Source organism: Poeciliopsis prolifica, unplaced genomic scaffold (assembly GCF_027474105.1).
Source record: "Poeciliopsis prolifica strain line A6 unplaced genomic scaffold, Auburn_PproV2 SCAFFOLD004, whole genome shotgun sequence".
In the NCBI taxonomy this organism is placed as follows: Eukaryota; Metazoa; Chordata; class Actinopteri; order Cyprinodontiformes; family Poeciliidae; genus Poeciliopsis; species Poeciliopsis prolifica.
Window position 1 is genome coordinate 10,302,273 of NW_026562379.1, and position 13,906 is coordinate 10,316,178.

At 39.7% G+C, this 13,906-nt stretch overlaps 1 protein-coding gene across 2 annotated transcripts in view; it reads right to left on the reverse strand.

Annotated features, from left to right (window-relative positions):
- Nucleotides 1-12,049, reverse strand: part of numbl (NUMB like endocytic adaptor protein) — a 63,214-nt gene extending 51,165 nt beyond the window's left edge. The window contains exons 1-3 of one of the 2 annotated variants that reach the window (XM_055028474.1): nucleotides 842-962; nucleotides 357-454; nucleotides 154-225 (exon numbers count right to left, since the gene is read on the reverse strand). The gene's annotated coding sequence lies outside the window, so the exon portion shown is untranslated. Of the gene's footprint in view, nucleotides 1-153; nucleotides 226-356; nucleotides 455-841; nucleotides 963-11,566 lie in introns of those variants that run through there. The other variant, XM_055028473.1, reaches the window with a different exon arrangement.
- Nucleotides 12,050-13,906: the final 1,857 nt, after the last annotated feature.

Below are 13,906 nucleotides of genomic sequence, written 5' to 3' on the forward strand. Positions count from 1 at the left end.
GAACTTTCTTTCCAACAACTTCACCTTCTTGGTAACGGTAATGCTATGGCAATAAATGGATGTTTTGTAATTTCACTGTTTAGTAATGTGAATAGCAGCTTTCACATTGCAAAGTCATTGCACATTTTTGATTATGTCTGCATAGTATTTAACCTGGTTCTGTTGCTCCTTTGTCTCTGTCTGCTCTCAGCTTTCTAGTCCATTCTTCCCAGGACTCCTGAGTGCCTAACATAATACATTACAGGCTGTTAGGACCATAAAGGCCTGGCTTTAACTGCTGGCTGATTTACTGGCATTCTGGGTGGCAAACTTGCCACAGTGAATGCCTGAATTCCTACCGGACTTTTTGGGCTTACCAGGAGGACTGACGACTCATCTTCCTACAGTGCAGACAGACAAAGGCCCGTCTGTTCCTCTGGGAGCCAGCAGGGACTGAGACTACCACTTCCTCTGACTATAGAAGGGAGAGGGAATGTAGGGGATGTGAGTTGTGGGAATGAGAACAAGTAAAAATCCAAAGAAAGACAGATAGAAGGCAGAGAAGAGCTGTATGATGGAGGAAAAGTATGAGAGGATTTGGAGCAGATTTAGAGAAAGATTTCTGGTCTCTGACAATGAGCAGAGTTGAGACATTAACAGTGTTCCTCTCAACTTCCGTTTAAAAGTTGAAATAGTTCACTCTAATGCCGTCAACAAGCTCCATCTCGGGCAAGCTTATTGCTTTTATTCTCATGGGCATTTTACCGCAACTCGCCTGCGAAACGAGACACCTCTTCCTCCTCCATCTTGCCCTCCTTTCATCCCTCTGTTCATCTCACCAGCACTTACAATGGCTCCTCACCTCTTTCCTCTTGGCCTGCAGCCTCATCCATCTGCTCCTGTAAATAGCTGCTGTCATGTGAAAAGCAGTGTGCAAGACTTAGATTCTCCAGGCCTCATTTTCCAGATCGCCGTCTTCCTTTGTTTTAATGCAAAGGAGGAACCTACAGAGAGCTTCACTACTGACAACCCATTCTTGCACACCTATATATATATATATATATATATATATATATATATATATATATATATATATATATATATATATATATATATATATATACATCAATATATACATAGCCTATATATGTTTTTTGTTTGTTTTTTCAAATTAGAAATATATTTAAAAAATGCACATAACTGAATTCCTTTTTTAAATAAGGAAATACATTTCTTTATTTTAGGCTTTTTTAGGCTTTTTTACCTCAAATTCAATAATACTGTGTTTCTTTTGTCTCATATGATCATATGAATATTTCTAACTTTAACGTAAAAATTCATTGTAGCAAAGCGTGTTTCATAGGAGATTTTTTTGCTCAGAATTTGGTTAACTTGGTGAAGCTAAATTGCTGTGTTTGAGTCTGTCTACTCCAGTTAACAATTAATTGATTACTAATTGACAATTATTTAAAAGATTGACAAAAAAGGAGGAATTATTGTGAATCCAACATCACCTCCCACCTCATGAGTTGGATGTATTATCGCATTCTTAGCCTGAATTTACTATATCATTTTCACCCTTAGCATCACCTGAATTTCATCCCATATGACAAAATATAACGTTTTGTCATCATAAAACCAGATTTTTCTGCAAGCAATTTTGTTCCGTGAGGCATTTTCAAACTTGCATCTGTCTTACATGCATTATAAGGATCTTGTTCATCTTAGACTTGTATTGTTCATGACAGAGATGCAAACATCTGAGGGTGGTGTGCAGATGGCTCTGTATATAACGATATATAAAAATATAAAAGAAGAGAAAAATGTGGGAATGTGAAGCCGCTGTAAGGAAAGACCAGCCAATATTAAACAAAAGGAACAGTTTTGAAAAGTACAGTTTTGAAAAGTAAAATGTGATTTTAAGGTGAAAAAAAGCAACAGGGAAAATGGAGAAGGCAGCCCCAGAGGAGGAGGTGAACTGATGTGGGCAGAGATAGAGAAAGAGATGAAGGTAGAGGAGTCATGTGGAGTCAGATGCTCCTAATCAGCTGTGCTGCTGTCAGAGCTCCTCTCTATAGCAACCGTGACTCATGGCACCAGTGAGTAGTTTCATAAACGGAAAGCAGCTCCGGCACATTTCTTAAGGGATCGCTCTATGCTGCAGAGGCAAGATGAGAAACACTGGATCACACTGAGAGGAAGAGGAAGTTGCCAACAACCCTGACAATCGTCTGTACACATGTTAAAAAGACAGCTAGTTGAAAATACAGCAATGATGTCACTCCTAACAGAGTCAATCAATAATATTCCATGTCGATACCAATTTCAGGTTTTCTTTCAAGTTTTATTCCAATTTTATACTGATTTAGATTTTTCTTTTTCTGCAGTAGACTCCTACCTACTTGTGGTTCAGTATTTATAAGTTCACCTGTTAGTGGGTTTTTTCATGGACCATATCAAAAGCATTGTAAAAGAAATGGCAGCTTTCAAAGTTAAAATATATGAGAAAGCTACTTGACATACTATTGGCTGCTGTTTGCAAAGCAGCCAATCAAAAATCATTTTTAATTTTTCTTGGTGCTGATTGGCTGAACCCCATAGAGAGGAGATGAGGAATAGTGTGGATGTTAACCTTTGTGGCAGTAATATGATGGATATTCAAAAGAAAATGAAAAAATAACAAAGCACCAAAGTCTCCATCCCCCATCAGTGGTGAACTCAAAAATTACTTCTTTTTAAGTTGCTTTTCAAATATTTTGTTCTTGATTGTCATTCCATTTTGTTCCTCTAAGAATCAAAATAGAATAAAAGCCATTAAGCAGAAATTTCATTATTAAAGAATCTCTGTTGTTAAAGTGTTGACGTCTGATTCTCAGACAGGCCAGTTCGATTTATACAGGAGCAGATGCAGAAACCCAGACTCCAGACTCCTCCATCACCCGGCACTGACCTGCACAACTAAAAGTAAATATCCCATCAATCTGAGACCAAGAGGATGAGAGTAGCTCTGATAAGTGGGAGTAATAGCCAGGCCTGAGTCCATTAGGTATTTTATATTCCAGCATTAATAACCTAAAATCAATCCCAAAATGCTTAAGGACTCATTTCACATTTAAGATAAACTTTCTGTAGTGAAAGTGAGTTCTAGGCCTCATAGTCTGGAACTTTCAATGGAAGTCAAAAAATAATTAGTTAATATAATCCCTGGACTCACATAAATATGTCAGGCTATATAAATTTTTCAATATTTCCATCCACAGTTGTCTGTTTCATCATTTTGGCAGTTTTTTTTTTTCAGCCGAATCTTACGACATTACTGCACAGACATAGCTGCAATATTTACTGTGATTCATTCTTTTCATCAAGGTTGAACTTTTGCACTCTCATGAAATGCAGACACTCACAGAAACCTCTTTTTTCCCTTACGTGTCCTCCATCAGGTGAATCAGCTGACGTCGCGCCACCATATGAGACAGGCTTTCTGTACGAGCGTTACTGGATACACCGAATACATGCACAGTGCCCTTCCATCACACCACTAGGACACACACAACCTTCCCCCTCTTTTTAACTCCTCACACAGCTCAGTGAATTGTCCTCTCTGTGCTGTGGAACATTTAGCTTGACTTCTGTCTGCTGCTGACAATATCTCCCACTGAATCACTCTGATATTGAGCAATCATTGTATCAGACTTTGTTCTTTCTTTGGTAGTCTGAAAGAAATACTCCCCAATGCGCACACATGCACACACACATCTTTATACACACACAATAGTCTACATAGATTATAAAGTACTGAACTGCATACATGTGCAGCTACTCACTTGTACCTCTGATATAAAATAGTCCAGTCTTTTCAGGCTCATTTTACTGCCTCTGTTATAGAAACAGCATCCTAAATATGTTTTCACAAACCTGGTAGGGTTTATAGAATAACTTGAACACATTTTTCATCAAATTAAGGGGCTTAATCGCAATTAATCCCATTTTAATAGGAAATCACATACAGACAAAATGAGCATTTCAGTTCAAAATCCATTCTTGCTGCACAATTATTGAATAAACAGATATATGACCTATACAACAAATTTATTTTTCATAGCCTATGTTATATTTAATGCAAAGTGCTATTATATGCATTCAGCTGTCCAGTTTATGTTTCTTTAGAAATGTGAACTGTGGAAGCGGGCATTAGTACTGGGGATGTCTGTGCTTGCTGCAACATGTTGTGCTTTGAGATGCTATTTTAGGCTTGAATAGCTTTGATGACAGGCTAACCTCTTTTAGCACAACTTGCAAACAATGCTAGTCTTTTCAGATCATTTTTAAAGCAAAAATTAACCCCCAGTGGACCAAGAGCAGCGGTTTTATCTTCCGTTGCTGTTCACCCCCACACAAAAATAGTACAAAGCTTGTCTAGTTTATTTTACTTCATTTCCAGTTGTTTTGAGCTTATTCATTTTTGCTCTGACTGAGGCTATTAGTTTGCCAATTTCAAACTAATAGCTAATTATCCATCCATTGAATTGCTGCAATGTATTTCCAGCCATTCCCAAACTTTTTAAGTTGTGGAAACATTTCTCTTTGTTGAATGGATCATTGTCGGATGTCGCATTGTTTTTCATAACTTAGGAAAAAGGAAGTCAAGGATTACTTGTTAAAGTCTGTTAAAATGCTAATGTAAAAAAGCCATCTATTTAAAAAGTCTTTTAATTATATTTGATAGGGATAGTTAAAGGTGTCACTTATTGTGCAAACATTGGGTTTGATAAAGACAATCATTTCCTTAAGTAGAAAATCTTAAATTAGTTTAATTACATCACATTTATGTCTCAATATTTTCCCTCTAAGTCTTTATGGCAAGTTTAAAGTTTTCGCTCCGAGAGACAAAATACATTCATGCTGAATAAGTAGGATACCAACATTGAAACCCGACATTGTCTGGGTTTCAGCTCAGCACTGTCTGAGCTGTGCATGCCATCAGCAGACAGAAAGTAAGCTGGAAGAGGCCTGCTCAGGAGTAGAAACAAAAAGCCTGTTAACTTGACCTGCCAACAAAAGAGATAGATGGAAAGTGTTCATTATTCTGAAGAGATCGAGGCCTTTTGCCAAAACACAGGAGTCTGTGGCTCCATGCCAATAAGCAGTTTGTTGTTCTGAGTCCTCAGCGGCAGATTTTCTGCAGCATTCACTTCAAATATTTGATTCTGTGTAATAAAATTATTTATTTTGCAGCGACATGCAGAACGTAATAAAAAACTGAAAGATTTGTGAGTCAGCATTTGATTTCTGTGTCATGATTAGCGGTTGGAGGTGGTGAGGAAAACGCAGTCGCCCGAGGTTGTTGAGAATTAATGATGAATTTAATGAAGATGACGGAGATACAAAAGTCCGGGCAGCACAGAATGAGCGAAGGATAAAAGCTCAAAACTGATAATAAAATAACTGACAGCAGACAGGACAACTAGACAAGGATCAGACAAAGAACAAGGAGCACAGGTGGGTTTAAATACACAGGAGACAATCAGGTGAAACAAGGAACAGGTGGAACTGATCAGGGCGTAGACGGGACAATACAGAGACTGCGCAGAACACAGAAATCTATATAAACACAGAAAAAAAACAGATCCTTACATTGTTTACATCCCCACTGTTGTTATTAAAGGTGACATATTGTCAGCTCTCAATTTATCGGTCGATCTACGTTCCCACCCTCATCTATGGTCATGAGCTGTGGGTCCTGACCGAAAGAACGAGATTGCAGATACAAGCGACTGAAATGGGTTTTCTCTGTAAGGTGGCTGGGCTTTCCCTTAGAGATAAGGTGAGAAGCTCAGTCAAACGGGAGCGACTCAGAGTAGAGCCAAGTGTTCCTTCACGTCAAGAGGAGCCAGTTGAGGTGGCTCAGGCATCTGGTCAGGATGCCTCCTGGATGCCTCCCTGGTGTCCAGGAGCACGTACCACCAGGAGGAGGCCCAAGGAAAACCCAGGACCCGCTGGAGGGAGTATGTCTCTCGGCTGGCCTGGGAATGCCTTTGGATTCCCCCTGATGAAGAACTGGAAGAAGTGGCTGAGGAGAGGGAAGTCCGGGCCTCCCTTATGAAGCTGCTACCCCCGCGACCCAATCCCGGATAAGCAGAAGAAAATGGATGAATGGATGGACATTGTAAGCATATCATGAAAGTAGCTCCTCACACATTGCTATTTCACCACTTCCTGTCTTCATTTTGCACCTATAAGTGGACAATTTTAAAAGCATGTACAACAGGGAGACATTCGTTGCTCCATAGGCGCAGTAATTACTTTCTTCTGCATTTTAGTTTCACCGGTAAGAAGAGGTCCTTCATCATAATGCTGCAGTTGTGTTTCCATTTTGTCAGTTAGACAAGCTACAACAGGTCATGATGAAATAAATCAATCAATCAATACACACAGAGAGCAGAAAAATGCAACCAATTTCCACTTTCCTTGTTATGTCTAGTGAAGCAAAAAGAGAAACTGCTGATCACCTTGCAAATACACCCTCACACATTCAGCCCGTCCGCCCTACTCCCTGCACACATGTACACTCTGTCACACGAAGCCAACACAAATTGTTGCCTTCACACATGACTGTTCACCAGACAGCCATTCAAGTCCATCGCTTCAATCATTTTCCAGGCTGAAATGGGGCCCCGTAAGGCTTTATGTGCAGAAGTAGGACTCTAAAGCAAAACAAAGCATCTGTCTTCATACTGGGACCATACCAGTAATGTGTGCACTAATGGAAGTTTATGGGAGCAAAGAGTGGTTGCATTTAACTGGCCTGCAAAAATCAGATATCTCTACTCAGCACATACTGGAGGCACTCAGGCTGTAGAGTGTGTGAAAATGTGTGTGAGTGTGTTTGACTGAGAGGGAATTAGGATGGAGGACGGATCTAAAACCAAGAAAACATGTATCATCAGGGTCAGAAGAGAGGCTCTGAATGGTGGTTCACATGTTTCTGTCTTTCTGTTCATTTTTCCCTCTTTTTTCATGTGTTCTCCTATTTTGTCTGGTCCTTTCTAGGTGGTATGCAATCATCACAGTATAGTAAATTTGAGTAAGAATATTACATTTTCACATTTAAAGCAAAAATATGAAACAAAAATATATGATTTATTTTTTTGTTTGTTTTATTACAAAAAGGTATTTCTTTTAGGAACAATTTTAATGCTGTTATTTATAACATTTATTAATTGTTCACTTGATTTTGTTATTTGGTGTTAGCTGGTTAGTAAGGCTATCTGCTCAGGTAAAGCCTGTCGTTTGCTAGTTAGCAGACATGCTGCTTGTAGCTTATGTGTTGGTACACTGACCGTCCGGGAATATTTCAAAACAGCTGAATTTCTCTTTCTTGTCAGTGAAGGAAAAAAGACTGAACTGGCACTGATGGCTCATCTTCCTATGGGGAAGAGGCATCATATTATATTCAAAAATTTACTCCTGTACTTCCTCTGGCATCATTAAGTTGACTGTGAACAATCCAAGTACTATTGGGAGTCAATACAGTGTTTTTTGTTTAACCTCGGCAAACCTAGATATGGACCTCCGACACCCATATCAATTCATCTTCACCTCCGCACTTCCTCTTCCTCTCTTTCCATCCAAGTGAACATCTTTTATGGAAATTTCATCTTCTTAATAGCTTTAATAAGTCTCTACAGGCAGAATTGCCTTTATTATGCCTTAACAACCACACATCTACTGGGTAATTCTCAAAGCAATAGAAGACCAAACTACTTTTAATAACTCTCTTAGTGCATTTAGTTCACTTATTTATTTCAGTTAATATGGATGACACTTCTAGGTTTAACGGTATTTTTGCTTTTTGGGCTTATGTTTGGGGCTGCAAGACGGTGCCATTTATAGCATAAAAGTCCTGGGTTCAAATCCTAAACAGATCTTTCTGCATGGAGATTTCATGTTCTACTCTTTGATGCATGACTTCTCTTGAAGTCTAAAAATATTACGATTAGGTTAAGAGATTTCTCTAAATTGGCCTTAGATATCAGTGTGTGTGCCTTAATGGTTGTTTGTATCTGTGATGACAGGTGGCCTGTCCAGGGTGACCGCTGGACAAAGGCACCAGCTCTCCTGCAACCCTTCAAAGACAAGCGGGTATGGAAAATGGATGGCTTATTATTTTCTATATTTTCTGAAAAACTGAATTTTAGTCTTTCATTATATGCTAGCTATAATGTTTAAAATTACGAGGTATAAAAGCTGGTAACTGAAGGAATCATCACTGTGTAATGAATCTATAGAATTGCACTTAAATTACAAAAATAAATTTCTGCTGAAATTCTAATTGACTGAGATGTGCCTTTAAAGATGAAGCCTGCACAGAGCCCAGTGGTAACAACAAGCTGTAAATCCTCAAAAACAAGATCAGTCACTGTGAAGCACTGCCATTATTTAGAAAAATAGCTCAAGGCCGACATATCTTATAGTTTCTGTCATATTTTTTTATGCCTGCAGTTCTTCACCTTCAAGTCTCCACAGTTCGAGCTTTAAAGAACCCAGTAGTTTTGAAAACATTGCAAACTAATCATAAAGCAGTAAAGCACTGTCTGCAAACCGGGAAAGAACTTGACCTCTGGTTTATTATAAGACTCCAGAGGTCGGGGTTTGTAATCCACAGAAAAGCAGTATGGTGACGGTAGCAGCAGCCGGGGCTGGAAACGGAGCTGACTGTTTAGTAGACCCACCCTGCCCAACACCAAGAGGGGGGGGACTCCCTTTCCACCAGACGGCTCCTTGATTGGCCAGCTGGATGACCTTTGATCCTCGTTGTATTGTGGTTTCAGCATTACCGACCCTCCCCCTAGTGTGTATATGTGTGCGTGTGCAATGAACGACAGTCAAGTCCTAATGTAGCAATCAGAGCAGTGGTAGAAGGGAAATGGTCTGAGGGGAAATGGAGAGTGTGTAGAGCTGACTATGCGTGTGCTCTTGTGTGTGTGAATGTGGGCGGTGTAATTATATTTTGCTTTTGATGACTGAGTTACAGTAGTGATTACTTGCACAGCTGCTAATTTATGTCTCTCATCATCTACCTGCATCTCCTGGTCTCCAGCTGACCAGATATAGACTCTGACTCTGGATCCCAAATCTGATAATCAGAAAGCAAAGACAGTGTCTCCTTCACTGTGTTATTTCCACCAGAATCACATAAGCTGTGAATTTGGCTATGAGTTTGCAAAAACAGTTAAGAGACCAAAGATGTCAATGGAGAGACTCAATATGGCTGCAGTTTGTTGCAACATTCTCCTGCAAAACTGAGTTAAATGTCGATATCAAACCTAAACATTGAGAAGGAGCTGAATTAGACTGAGAAAATAATCTGATAATGAAGGTTTTAATCAAAAATTGTTACATTAAAATGAGCGTCACATATCCTCCAAATTTGGATCTATAAGTGGTTTCTCTAAATTGCCTTACATTTCATGTCTTAATCTACGAGTGAAAGTTTCACAAATCGGTGACAATGCTCACCGGGGAGCTTTAATTCTTCCCTGAAGTTATTTTCTACCCAAGCTTTTCAGATCTGCAGGATGTTTACCACCAATCTGTAAATCTACACCTGTCTACGTCCTACTGTGAAAACTAATTATCAAAACTATTTTATTACAAATCTACTCACAGTTGACTCTTGTGTGAATATGTACCTCCATTTTTTTTTTGTTTAATGTACCTTCATATTATTTGTGGAAAAATTCCCTGATTTTTTTGTAGAGAATATCTCCTTTTTGAAAGAAGCTGCCACTTGAGACGATGGAATACCTGCAAGACATGCTGTTGACTAGTGTTTGTGAAGTAGCTTTTTGCTACCAATATTCAACCACTGAGAAAACTAAATGGAAATTCTGTTGCTCAATACATGGGTACAACATGGTTTGTTTAAATGTAAGAAATGGATACAAGTACAGCAGTGCAAACTGGGAGAAGAGCTGGAAGTAAGACTCGTGTCATATCCTACTGTGGAAAACCACATCTTGTCTTCCCTCCATTCAAACACAAGCTGAGACTCCTATCAAGCACTGCATGATACTGTACAGCAGGTGTATCCTACCCAAACATTTCACCAAATCCAACTTCTTTCAGTCCAGTAAATCTGAGATTTTCCAGATATGTTCAGATGTGGATGCATGTAAGAAATCAACTGCAGTTACAAACTCCTCTTCTGCACTTCTTGCAAGAAACAGCAACCCCTCCCTTGTAACGAATGGAAATGAGTTAAACAAGCCAAGTATCTTTTTCAATCTGCAGTGAACAGCCCAGAGCATCGTCACATCATGTCTTTAGTTGTGCATGTTTTTTTCTTGGCACCGCTCCAGAGAAATGTCAGTAGTGATAGTTTGCCTTTGGGCAGCTGCTGAGAAAATCTAGGTACACTACCCAGACATTCAAGTACTCAGACCAAAAAATAAATAAATGAATAAACAGACGCAAACAATAACTTGATCTCATTTTAAGACTGAGCTTATCCCTCTGCCAAAACCTTTCTCTCGCTCAGAGCTTGAGAACAAGCCGAACTTTCTCTCTTCCATCCCAACATGAGGCTAGAGATCAACTAAAAACCTTCCATCGAATTCAAGTAGTCAGACCCTGAGAGGCTGGGACCCCTTCTCTGTTAATACACCCCATGTGACTCTGACCTCGCTCTGAGCCCCTCGATCAGAAGAGCAGACCACCCCCCTTTAGCTGCATGACTAGCTGTCTGAGGAATGCCTTGTCATGGAACAGATGGAGACCCTCAGACAATGGAGCTGCATGGGTTTTCGACGCCCTGTATAGCAAGGCATGTGCCAATTGTCTGAGCGTGTGCATGTCTATGTGTGTGTGTGCATTCTTAAAACATTTCCCCCCAAATTCAGGAAATCATACTAGAGGTGGATTAGAGGCATCAGAAAATCAGCCCTGAATGGGATTCACTTAGGCCCCAAAACAGCATGATGTTTTCAGGAGAAATCATGGAGAGAGCTCCAGCTTGCTGATGATGTTTCAAACCCAAAGTGCCTCCTTGGAAAAGAAAAGAAAGCCACACACACTTAACAGCTAAATCGATGTTTAATGATGTCATCCTCGCGACAATAATGACGCAATAAAACCCAGTATCACGGCAGGACTGCTGGAGCAGGGTTCATTAATGAAACCGTGTGTTTCTATAACAGCAACCGTAAAGTTGCAGCGTTTTGAAGGTCCATCCTTTGCAGGCGGCTGCTGCTGTAGGATCCCCAAAGCCTGCCGGTAGTTGTGCGTAGGGCCAGATCAGAGTTTCTTCAGGAAGCAGATTTGTTCCCTGATTGTGAATCAGGGCTGCATACGATTATAGCAGAGACAGAAGCGGCCGCAATTCATTCATTTTACACCATATGAGCCATGTGGAGAGATGCGAATCGCGTTGGAGCGCTGTCTGAAATGCATAATGACCTCTGCACGCAATAATTCAACAACACGCTGCGAGGAATCTTGTGTGCATCGTTATTTCCTTGATTGAAAAGACATCCGCGGGTTTTAACATTGGAAATATCAGGGATGAGTGCCGGACTGAAGAACTCACCCAAGAGATCGGCGGATGATCGGCTCCCCTCTGCTGCTCCTCTGAGTAAATCCAGGACCCCGGACGGTGAAATACTAATTCAATCGAGGAATCTGGGAGAGGGAATTTCGCGAAATCGTTTCCCTCCACACTAGGAAAGCGACGTGTGGAAGCGACGTGAAGCCGCAACCGACCTGATCGATGCAAGCACTCCTCAGAATAATAATAATAATAATAGTAATAATGATTTTTCTTTAAAAAAAAAAGAATTCAAATAAGCGATTCTGTCCAACTCATGCAACCAAAGCGAAATTATCAGAAGAAATAAACCGGAATGTGTGTTTTCGGGGGATATTCTTTGGGAATTTGGTGCGGCTGTAGTAATCTCGGATGCTTTGGTTGTTGACTGTGCACTTACTGGGCCGCTTCCCCCGGCTCCACCCGCTAGCCCAACCTTCCCAATGCGCCCATTGGCACAGGCAACCGGACATGCAAATCCAAGATTCCCATTGATGTTTTCAAAAAAAAAAGGAAAAAAAAAACAGAAGAGAAAAAAAGAAAGAAGGGGAATTGGTTCGCTTTCAGCTTCTCTACTGCGCCATCGTGTAGCGTAATACGTGTTACTGCAGGGAAATTCACCTTCCTCCAAAAAATAATACCGTATTAAAGTGTACAAGGGTCCCAGATAGAGTGTTTAATAAGGTGTTGATTATAATACATATTATGTTATAGACTGAGGGAAAGTGAAAACTAAGAAAATAGTGTACCTTTTTAACACAATTTCTAAAACAAAATTCTGATGGTGCGCATGCACAGATTCAGCTCCATTTACTTAAAGCCCTACACAAACCCACACAAACCTAGTACAACCAATTGCCTTTAAAAGTCACCAAATGAAAGAAAAAAAAACTACCCCTGTGTGTAATTTAAGCTAAGCATTTAATCGAAGCAGCTGTTGTGTGAAGGCCTCAGAGGTTTGATGGAGAATATTCGTCCAACAACAGGATCATGAAAGCCAAGAAACAGAGCAGACAGGTCAGGGATAAAGGTGTGGAGATGCAAAAAATAGAATTAGGTTACAAAACCCATCACCTTTTAGAGCATTGCTCAATGCAACATCTAAAATTGGAAAGATGGAGTAACCCAAATTCCTACAGTGACAGACATCCAGAAAGCAAGTTTTTTATTTTACAAAAAAATATAAGAAATGGCATGTTCTATATTTTTTAGACATCCTCAAGAAGTCCTATTCAAAGATAGGAACAAGCCAGATAGAGGATACAGCACATAAGAGAGAGAAGATGCTTTGGTTAGGCCTACCTGGCATAGTCCATAGAAAATGTTACCTTTGAGTTCCCAGTCTGAATTTTTCTCATTCCCCAAAGATTTCCTTTGCACAATGTCAATGTTCATTAATACGCTGGTTTTTAGTCGAGCTGACTTCAAAGCGGTCAAGTTAAAGCACCAATAAAAAGCTCAGAGACAAAATTAAACAAAAAAGAGCTGTTTCTGCTCCAATGAAGCGTGGCCAGCTGCCTCTCACACACAAAGGAACGCTCCAACTTTCCACTGAAGGAAACGACACAAAAAGAAAGTGCTTTTTCTTCCCCCTCCTTAACATGTGCTGCACTCATTAACTGTGGCTGATTCCCAGAGCTTGAAAAAATAAACCTGTGATTTTGTTGCTGTGCAAGAGCCTGACACACTGTCAGAACAGCTCAGCAGATGTTACCTCAGTGGAGCGAGGCTTACAACTAGCACTAATAAGATGCAGTTATGGAATGCATAAACTGAAAAAAAAAACTGTCACAGTTGAATCAATAAACTTTCAGACATTTAAACTGGATGGAAAAAGTTTTAGACAGATATGATTCAAATGACACCGTAATTTGGAACACGGTGTCTACAAATTATTATGCCAATTGGATTTATGTGTCATAAAGATAAAATTTTTTGTTTTGTTATTAAATTTGTGTCAGGGCTCTTTGAATCTCTATAATTAATTTCAGAGAGCTGGGTTGATTAATTTGTCTGGTGATCTCAATTAAAGGAAATCTACTTAAGAAGAATGTTCCACATTATTAAGCAGGCCACAGGTTTCAAGCAATATGGGAAAGACAAAGGATTTCTCTAAAGATAAAAATCCTCAAATGGTGTAGTGCCATAAGACAAGGTATGAAAATATTAGATATTTAACAAATACTGAAGCGTCATCGTACTGTGAAGGGATTTGTGACTGATTCCGAGCATAGATGGGATGTACAGATAAAGGCATAATGAGGAAGGGTTCTGTTAGACAAATTCATCGGATTAAGAGAGCAGCTGTTAAAATACCCGTACAAAGTAGCCAACAGTTATTTG